Genomic DNA, 9,927 nt, shown 5'->3' with positions numbered 1-9,927 from the left:
GGATCAGATTTTTTTCTAAATGTCTCTTGGAGCTAGAGAGATGATTCAGCCAGTAAAGTGCTTGCTGTGAAACCTGAGTTTGGATTCCCCAGAACTCTAATAAAACTAGATACAGTAGTACACATCTGTAATTGCAGCATACTTCTATTATAGATGGGAGTCAGAGATAGGAGAATCACTTAAAATCTTGCTGGCCAGCTGGCTCTGCATATACTGTGGCAAATGCAAGATACACTTTCTCAAAAAATGGGGTGGAAGGCAAGGACCATTACCTGAGATTGTTCTCTGACCTCCACAAATGTGCCACTGTGTACCTGTCTGAACACTCACAAATGAACACACACACACACATACACACACACACACACACACACACACACACACACGAGCAAATGCACCCACACCTTCATATTGACTTTTTTTGTCATTATTCCCTAATTAATACAATATAACTATGTACATAATACTTAACATTGAATTTAGTATTATATATCTAGGGAGGATTTAAAGTATACAGGAAGATGTACCTAAGCTTTATGGAACTTTGTAAATTTTATACAAGAAGCTAGGCATCCATGGATTCTGATATCCACAGAGATTTCTAGAACCAGTCCTCTGAAGATACAGAAGTATTAGCTAAAATTATCACAGGTTTGAACTGAAGAGTTGTCCTACATAATCAGAAAGCCTAAGCCTGGTACATGCTCAGTCCTGTCAAGAGAATGAACTAGGCTTTCAGCCATGTCCAGAGGATTACAGTTTGATCAGACCCAAAAGGACTGGTGACCTAACCCTGGGGGAGGGATGACATATGAGAACCTCAGTCTCCCATTGCCCACCCATTAACTCTTTTCAAGGCACATGACCCAAAGCTCTGAAGAGATTAGTGTTCTAGTATAGAATGTTAAGAAAACCTAAGAAGCATGAAGTCTGGTATCCCAGTACTAAGACTGGCAAGAGTGGATAACTGGTGCTTATGATCTTGGGGACTATAGACATCTGTGTACCTGTGACTATGGGGAAACTTAAAAAGAACACGGAGGACCCTAGGTAGGTGATTTTCCTTACTAGCTTGCTGTATGGAAAGGGGAAGAGGGATCAATAGGAGGTGTCTTAGTTAGGGTTTTACTGCTGTGAACAGACAAGGCAACTCTTATAAGGACAACATTTAATTGGGGCTGGCTTACAGGTTCAGAAGTTCACTCCATTATCATCAAGGCAGGAACATGTCAGTATCCAGGCAGGCATGGTGCAGGCAGAGCTGAGGGTTCCACATCTTCATTCTGAAGGCTGCTAGCAGAATACTGACTTCCATGCCCACAGTGTCTCACCTACTCCAACAATGCCACGTCTCTTAATAGTGTTACTCCCTGGCCCAAACATATACAAACCATCACAGGAAGGAAGGTGGAGACCAGAGGTATCAAGGAGAAAAACATCAGGAAAGTAGAGACAGCTACTGAGGTTTAGATGTTAGAACCCCTCTCTTTGTTTGAAACAATTTCAGATGAGGTCCCTTCTGATATCAGAGGCCCTAAAGCTTACAAAGAGAGGCTTTCTCTATTTTCCCAAAAGGAAGTCTGGAAATGGGCTGGACTCAGCAGCAGAAACCCCAAGTCACGTGGAGACTGAGAGCTTAGCTCCCATTTTTGCAGCCAAGGGTAAGAAATCCCAAGCACACCTTGTTTCCTGCTATGGTGTTCATAGCTTTGGGAAGAGGTGAATTTATTTCACAATTCTGATGACTGCACTCTTGAGTACTTTCCCTTGGGTGGAGGTAAGTCTATGGAGTCTGCACAGCCTGCTGCAGTGTCAGTCATTCCTCTTCTCTGAACTCTAGTCATACGGGCCTTCCCCTAGTTTCCCAGTCGCCTCGTTCCCTTGCCTCAGATCCTCAACTTAGTATAAGTATGTGACTATAACATCCTTCTCTTCCTAACCCTCAATTCCTCAACTCAGATGTTTTATGTGTGTGATTCTTTGCATCATATCTGCCTACTTGGACAAGCTGTGGTTAATGCCACATCTGGTTAGCTCATCATTGTATTCTCAGGTCATAGTATGAAACCACAGGGTCCAGCACATGTAGAAGGGTACCCAGAAGTAGGAGGGCATTTTCTCTGCCAATTCTCTTTGCTCCTCTGTCTGCTAACACACAGGCTCATCTATTTTGGGAGCAGCATTCATAAATGGTCACATGTTGAAGTATACATATCTACATCAATTGAGACTATTATAGTTCAGGCATGAAGTGTCTCTTCATGGGTTAATAGCTGCTAATACAGATGATTTATTTCCTTCTCTAGTAGTGTGTATAGCACCTTAAAGCCCATGAAAGCAAACCAGTAGGGATACAACATTGAGGTCAGTAACAGCTTGATTTCTCCACATTTTATGGCTCACGTATGTGGTGTTTTCAGCAACAGAATCCATTAAAATCTAGAGGAACCAGGAATGTTGGCAATAGCCTATAACATTTGGGGTCTATGGGGATTTCACTGGCTAAAATAATTTTCAATATTCATTCATGAGTTGATGGGCATTTAGACTATTTCTATTTCCTGGACATTAAAAACAAAGCAGCAACAAACATGGACGAGCAAATATCTCCACAGTAGCATGTGGAGTCCTTTGGGGATATTTGAAGAGTGGTGTGGCTGGATCATGTGGTATGTCTACTTTTAGCTTTTTGAAGAACCTCCACAAGAATGTCTGTAGTAGCTGCACCAGTTTGCACTACTCCCAGTGGTGAATAACTGTCCCCTTTCCCATATTCTTATCAACATTGGTTGTCATTTGCTTCTTTGATTTCAGCTATTCTGACTGCAGTGAGATGAAATCTCAATGGAGCTTTGATTTGTACTTCGTTGGTGGCTATGGATTTTGAATATAAAAACAAACAACTGTTTCTCAGCCTTTTGTATTTTATTTTTTGAGAATTATGTTTAGTTACATGCCCGATTTTTAAATTGAATTATCTTCTTCCTTGCTATTTAGCCATTTAAATTCTGATGTATTCTAGACGTTAACCCTCTTTTTGATGTGTAACTGGTAAATATATTTTCCGATTCTGTAAGCTGCCTCTTCACTAGAGTGAAAGTGCCCTTTCTGTAAGAAACTTTATAGTTTTATGAAATTCCATCTGCTCATTATTGATATCAATGCCTGCATTATCAGGATCCTGTTTAGAAAGTTCTTTCCTGTGCCAATGAGTTCAAACATCTTTTATATATTCCTGGTGAATCAGATTAAAGGTATCAGGTCTTATGTTAACATCCTGGACCCATTTGGAGTTGAGTTTTGTGTACACTGAGAGATGAGAAATGAGTTTCATTTTTCTATGAATAGTGATCTGACCACTATTTGTTGAAAGCCATCTTTTCTCCAATGTGTAGTTTTGACCTCTGTCAAAAATCAGGTGGCTTTTACACTGTAAATATGTGTATCCTCAGTCCTATTCCAATGATCGATGTGTGCCAGTACCATGCTGTTTTTATTATTATAGCTATGTAGTATAATTTGAAATCTGGGTTGATGATTTCAAAATGAACCCAAGAAAGTTTCTTATTGTTCAGAATTGTTAAAAACGATACTGAGTTCTGTGGGGAGCGGGTGTGGCGGCAGTCCTAAAGGCGCCAGGGACTGCAGCTAAGTCATATGACTTGCACCTGACTTCCTCATATAAGACACAAACATCTTGAGTGCTGCGCAGGTGTACCAGGATTCAGGTGAATCCAATTTGGTGGAGATTTGCCCCTGCTGCCCTGATTAGCTGAAGCTGCGTGCCTGGTGAGGTGGCGTGGCCTGCTGTGCGTGGATGGGAACTGAGAGTATAAAAGAGTGAGAGGCCCAGGGTTCGGGGGAGATATAAAAACAAGGGAGATATAAAAACAGGGGAGATATAAAAACAAGGGAGATATAAACAAGGGAGATATAAACAAGGGAGAGATATAAACAAGGGAGATATAAACAAGGGAAATATAGAGAAAGAAGAAACAGGACTGAATAAACGTGTGCAGAAGGATCCTGTAGCAGCGTCGTTCTTCCTGGCCAATTGAGCGCGCGCAACAGAGTTCTTTGTTATTTAACTTTATTTTTTCAAATTTGTGAAGAACTGTTTTGTAATTTTGATGGGATTCATATTGAATCTGCAGCTTGCTTTTTATAGAATAGCCTTTTTTAAAAAAATTTCAAGCATTTATCACTTAATAGTATTAATTAATGACATTTTAGGTCCTTTTTTATTTTATTTTTATTTTTTATTTTTTATTTTTTTTAGGTCTTTACTTTTTCTAACTTCACACCTAAACTTTTTCTTTTAACATAAGACAACTTGTGCCATTCTCCTACATGTTTACTAATGTTTCCTGTTCCCCTACTTAATGTCCAGATCTGTGGTAAACAGCAAAAAATACTTCTGCCCTGTCTTAGTTATTTTTTGATTGCTGTGATAAAACACCATGATCAAAGCACCTTATTTTAAAAAAAAACATTTTGGAGCTCACAGTTCCAGAAGGTTAGAGTACATGATCATCTTGGTAGAGATCATGGCACAAGGTAGGAAGACATGGCAACGGAACAGTAGCTGAGAACTTGCATCCTGATTCATAAGCATGGGACAGAGAGCGAGGGAGGGAAGGAGGGAAGGAGGGAAGGAGGGAAGGAGGGAGGGAGGGAGGGAGAGAGGGAGAGGGAGAGGGAGAGAGAGAAAAAAAACATTAAGTAAGAACCCTCAAGGCTCAACCCCAGTGACACACCTTCTCCAACAAGGCCACACTTTATAATCCTTCCCATATAGTTCCACCAACTGGGGAACAAACATTCAAATATATGAGCCTATAGGAGCCATAGTCAAGCCATCAAACCACTGCACTTTCCATCTTTAGTATGTCCACAAACTGTTCCATAAGGCCATGTTAGTCACATGGTAAAGGAAGAATTAAATATTACTCAGATGAATTTAAAATAGGGAGGTTTTCTTAGATTTCTTGGGTGTGCCTGATTTAATAGTGATAACCTATGGTGGAGAACAAGAGCAGAAGAGTCCATAGAGAAGTTGCGAAGATGATTAAAGAACCATGATTGGTATTAAAGATGATGGAGTGGTCCACAAACTAAGGAATGCAGGGTTCCTCTGGGGGGGGGGGTAGAAAAGGTAGATAGTCTCTTATAGCCTCCAAGAACCCTGTTGATAGAACTTAGTGAGGCTTGTGTCAAACTGGGGTAAGGGTGATGTGTGTGTGTGTACAACTCAGAGGGCAACTTTCAGGAGTTGGTTCTCTCCTTTTTCCAAGAGCCCTGGGGACTGAACTCAGGAAGCAAGAACTTTGACCCACTGTGCCATGCCAGCCCATTTTATATTATTTTAAGCCACCAAGTCCCTGGCACAGCTAACAAAGAACCATCAAGCTTCCACTTGGGGGATCATGTATTTTCTAAAAATATCCTTTATGTATTTCTTTGGAAAGAAAGCTCATGTGTAGTCAATCTGGAAATATATTTATTGTACTTCTTAAAAGATCATTTTCCTATTATTGTTCTGCTAATCACAGCTAATTTTTCTTGAAGTATTTTGAAGATGGTCTTCAATGATCTCCTGGCTTCCATTACTATGGGGGACATCCTCTGTCAGCATACTGTATACCAAGCAATCTCTTTAACTTTGGTATTTTACAGATTAAGTCTAAGGTATATATGAACAAATTTTTCCTGCTTATTTTTCTCTGTGTAAAGTTTGTACTATTCTAGGATCCTTGAATTGATTTTGTGCCCTGACCTGCAGGGATAATCAGTGGGGACCTAGTGCAGGGAAGAGAGAGAGTAGAAGGGACAAGAAACACAAAAAATGAGAGCAAGTCAAGTAGACCGAACAAGCTCTGAAAAACATTAAGCAAAAGGAGGCTTCAAGGGATGGGGGAAGAGCCTGGGGGCTCTCTGAAGGTCAAATGGCAATCTTCAGTTCCTGGAACCAACAGTCACAGTGTCCTCTTTACCCACAAACATACTTACTCTTATGACATACTTACGGTTATGTTCTCTCAGGATTGTTTATGTAAGCTAGAAAATTTCTACAAGGCCATGGCTGAGGCCATGGCTCCTGGCATCTCCTCCCTTTTAATTATTTTCACTAAGACCCCACGGAACTGGGGTGATCAAAAATCATCTCATCCTTGGGCGTTAACCAGTTAGAGGAGCATTGACCTGATTCCTCCCATGGTCACCATCATGACCGACAGTCATGGCTCTTGGTATCTTTTGGGGAGGGGAGGCAGAGCCTTAGAAAAATCCTTAGGATAAGGTTGAAAAACAGATACCAACCTCCTTGCAAACCAGGTTTGTCTCACGGGGAATTTAGAGATTGTCTGTGTGAGACCTTCCCCTGTGGTGCTTAGCCTTGCAGCCCATGCTGATGCCCATACTGGATTCATTCTATCAAGAACCAGTATGCACAGGTCTGAATCCTATGAAGCTCCTAAAGGAAAATTATCAACCCCTGGTTCAGCAAGGCCTCCATCAGTCAAATCAGGTCTATGATAATGAATTTGCAAGGGTCTTGATGCCATGGAATCAATCTGCTGTTTTATAAAACCAGTCATTCTGTTAAAAATGAAAGGCCCCAAAGTTACTAATAATAAAATGCTTATTAAAGGTCCAAGGAGGGTATCAAGAGGCTGAACGTAGAAGACTTCCACCAATTATCAGCAGCGGCTGACAACTTTTTTTTTTCTGGAGCTCTAAATGAAGTTTATGTAACTGTTGGATTCAAGTCTTTACTCATTCACATAGAAACTTATTCCTTTTTCAGAAAGAGACAGGTGCCACCTTTCTCAGCGGTCAGCAAATCAAGTGCTCATTGATTCTGTAAGGCAACTTGAGTGAGGGAAGTTAATTGTCTCTGTAAAGACGCTAATGATTCAATGGAGGCTTCCACTGCCAGCGCAAATTGTTGGGATAATTTGACAGTGGTGAGAAGAGAATGGGTTAAAGTTCCTCCAGCCAAACTGGCAGCCATAACAGAGGTTACCAAGGAGGCACTGGCCACTACAAGGAGGAAAACAGCTTGCTTTATTTTAATATACCAGGGGCTATTCCAGCTCAAATACTTGGTGGGAGTTAGCAAGGTCAACTGAGGAACTAGGGTCACAGGAAGACACAGCAATTCTTTATCTATGTTTTGGGAAAGAATTTTAGTAAGGGTACCATTACACCAAACCAAACCAAACCAAACCAAACCAAACCAAACCAAACCAAACCCCTTCAGGGGCAGTCAGATTCTGACTAGGTGAGCTAGTTTGATTGCACAAATTATCATTGGGGCTAGTATAGCAGAATTTAAATTGCTGCTGTTCAGGGATCAAGAACAAGGATACTTAAAAAATTTGGGAAAAAGTCTTAGGACTGGCACCAGACATATTCAAAGGGATGGGATAAGGGACAACTGTCAATGGAGGGTGTCCTAATGCAGCACAAAGGAAGCAGGCTGAGACATTTCCTAATCCAGTAATATTGGCAAGTATCAGGCTCTCTCTTAAGAGAGAGAACCAGGAAAAAGGGTGATGCATGGGCACTGTGGAGAGCTGTGTACTCAGCTCCTTTTTTAAAAATTCTGTATCTATTGCTGTTCTAAGAAGCTCATTTTTTTCCCTTGCAAAACTAGGGCAAAAGCGCCTGTAGCCATGCCTCCCACAAAAGCATATGGGCACATTAGTTCTAAATCTTTAATTAATTTCTCTAATGATAGTAGAATTTCCTCCAGCCGGCATATCCATCAACTTAGTGTTGTTTACCATTACCACAACTTCTAGGTCTTCCCATACTGTTGGATGTATAAAATGGTGGATCAGGGATATAGGCCCATTATAGCTTCTCTATCATCATTGTCTACAAACTCACAATCAGATCATTTTTTGTCCCAGCATCAGCATGTCTCACTAACCACTCTGGCAGCTAGCATGTTCCTTCAGCATCCTGCAGAAAAAACAGAAACATGCCCTTTTTCCCCACACTCAGAGAGTTCTTTGGCATTGAAATTTTAAAATTTTTGTCGTGTACAGGGATATTATTTCCCTTTTTTGTATTCAAAAGTCAGTTTTCAGAGTGCAATGCACAGTTCAACAATTCCTTGTCTCATGGATTATAAGAAATTTCAGTTTTATGTTCAATTCCAAATTCCTTACAAAATTGTATAAAGCTATTTCCAGTATAAGCATGGCCATTATCTTCCTTGATTTTAGGCAATCCCATAGCAGTAAAAGCCTGTAAGCAATATCAATTACATTTCTAGACGCTTCTCCTGTATGAAAAGAAGCAAAAATGAGTCCTGAACAAGTGTCACTACAAACATGTATATATTTCAATTTTCCAAATTCTGAATAATGAGTTACATCTATTTGCCAAATATGACTGGACATAAGACCTTGTAGATTAACCTCTAAACGAGGAACTTGAGACAATGTAGGACAGTCAGAACATTGCTTTACAATCATTCTAGCTTGCTCCTTAGCGATCTTATGTAGGAGCCTTAAGGTATAACTAGAAAGATGAATTTTATTGTGACCACATTTAGCCAAAACAATAAAATCTGAAACTAAAGCTTCTATCAAATCTCTGTCAATACAATCATTGCAGCTAAAGGTCTAGGAAGATCAGAACGAGCTCTTATATGACCAATATAAAAAGGATTTTTTTTTTTAGCAAGAATTGTGTTTTGTGCCACACTACCTCTAGTAGGATCTGTGTGACAAGTTCCACAGACTGAGGAAATTGACCTCAAAAGGTCCTGTAGGTATATGAATCATATTAAAAATCAACAAATGTAAAGGCAAAGAATAATCAACATAAGTAACAAATTATTTTTCAGTAGCTCTTTCTACTTTTTGTAAGGCCAACAACCCTTCTGAAGTTAAACCTTGAGGAGAGGTAGGATCAGCACTCCCCCTAAGAATATCAAATAAGGGTTTTAATTCTCCTGTAGTAAGTTTTAAATAAGGACGAATCCAAGTAATATCAGCTAACAGCTTTTGAAAATCATTTAAAGTTTTAAAATTGTCCATATGAATAATTATTTTCTGAGGAAAAACATCTTGATCTGTAAGCCTAAAACATAAATCATTATAAAGACCCCGAGTTTGCACTTTTTCTGGAGCTATTTGTAATTCTTTATCAGATAATGCCTGTTGCAAATTTCTATAACATAGAAGCAAGTCCCGAGGATCTTTCCCTGATAATAAGATATCATCCATGTAATATATAATGCATATTATTGATTATTGTTGTCTATTAGACTGAATGGCTTATGGCACAAAACTTTGACATAATGTAGGACTGTTAGCCATGCCCTGAGGGAGAACTATCCATTGATACCTTTTCTTTTTTTTTTTTTTACATTTCTTTTTTTTTTTTTCCATTTTTTATTAGGTATTTCGCTCATTTACATTTGCAATGCTATACCAAAAGTCCCCCATAGCCACCCACCCCCTCTCCCCTACCCACCCACTCCCCTTTTATGGCCCTGGCGTTCCCCTGTACTGGGGCATATAAAGTTTGCGTGTCCAATGGGCCTCTCTTTCCAGTGATGGCCGACTAGGCCATCTTTTGATGCATATGCAGCTAGAGTCAAGAGCTCCGGGGTACTGGTTAGTTCATAATGTTGTTCCACCTATAGGGTTGCAGATCCCTTTAGCTTCTTTGGTACTTTCTCTAGCTCCTTCATTGGGGGCCATGTGATCCATCCAATAGCCGACTGTGAGCATCCACTTCTATGTTTGCTAGGCCCAGGCATACTCTGACAAGAGACAGCTATATCAGGGTCCTTTCAGCATAATCTTGCTAGTGTATGCAATGGTGTCAGCATTTGGAAGCTGATTATGGGATGGATCCCCGGATATGCTAGTGTCTACATGGTCCATCCTTTTATCTCAGCTCCAA

The sequence above is a fragment of the Mus musculus genome, chromosome 2, assembly GCF_000001635.26.
Source record: "Mus musculus strain C57BL/6J chromosome 2, GRCm38.p6 C57BL/6J".
Classification (NCBI taxonomy): domain Eukaryota; kingdom Metazoa; phylum Chordata; class Mammalia; order Rodentia; family Muridae; genus Mus; species Mus musculus.
Note: the sequence above shows the minus strand (reverse complement) of the source record.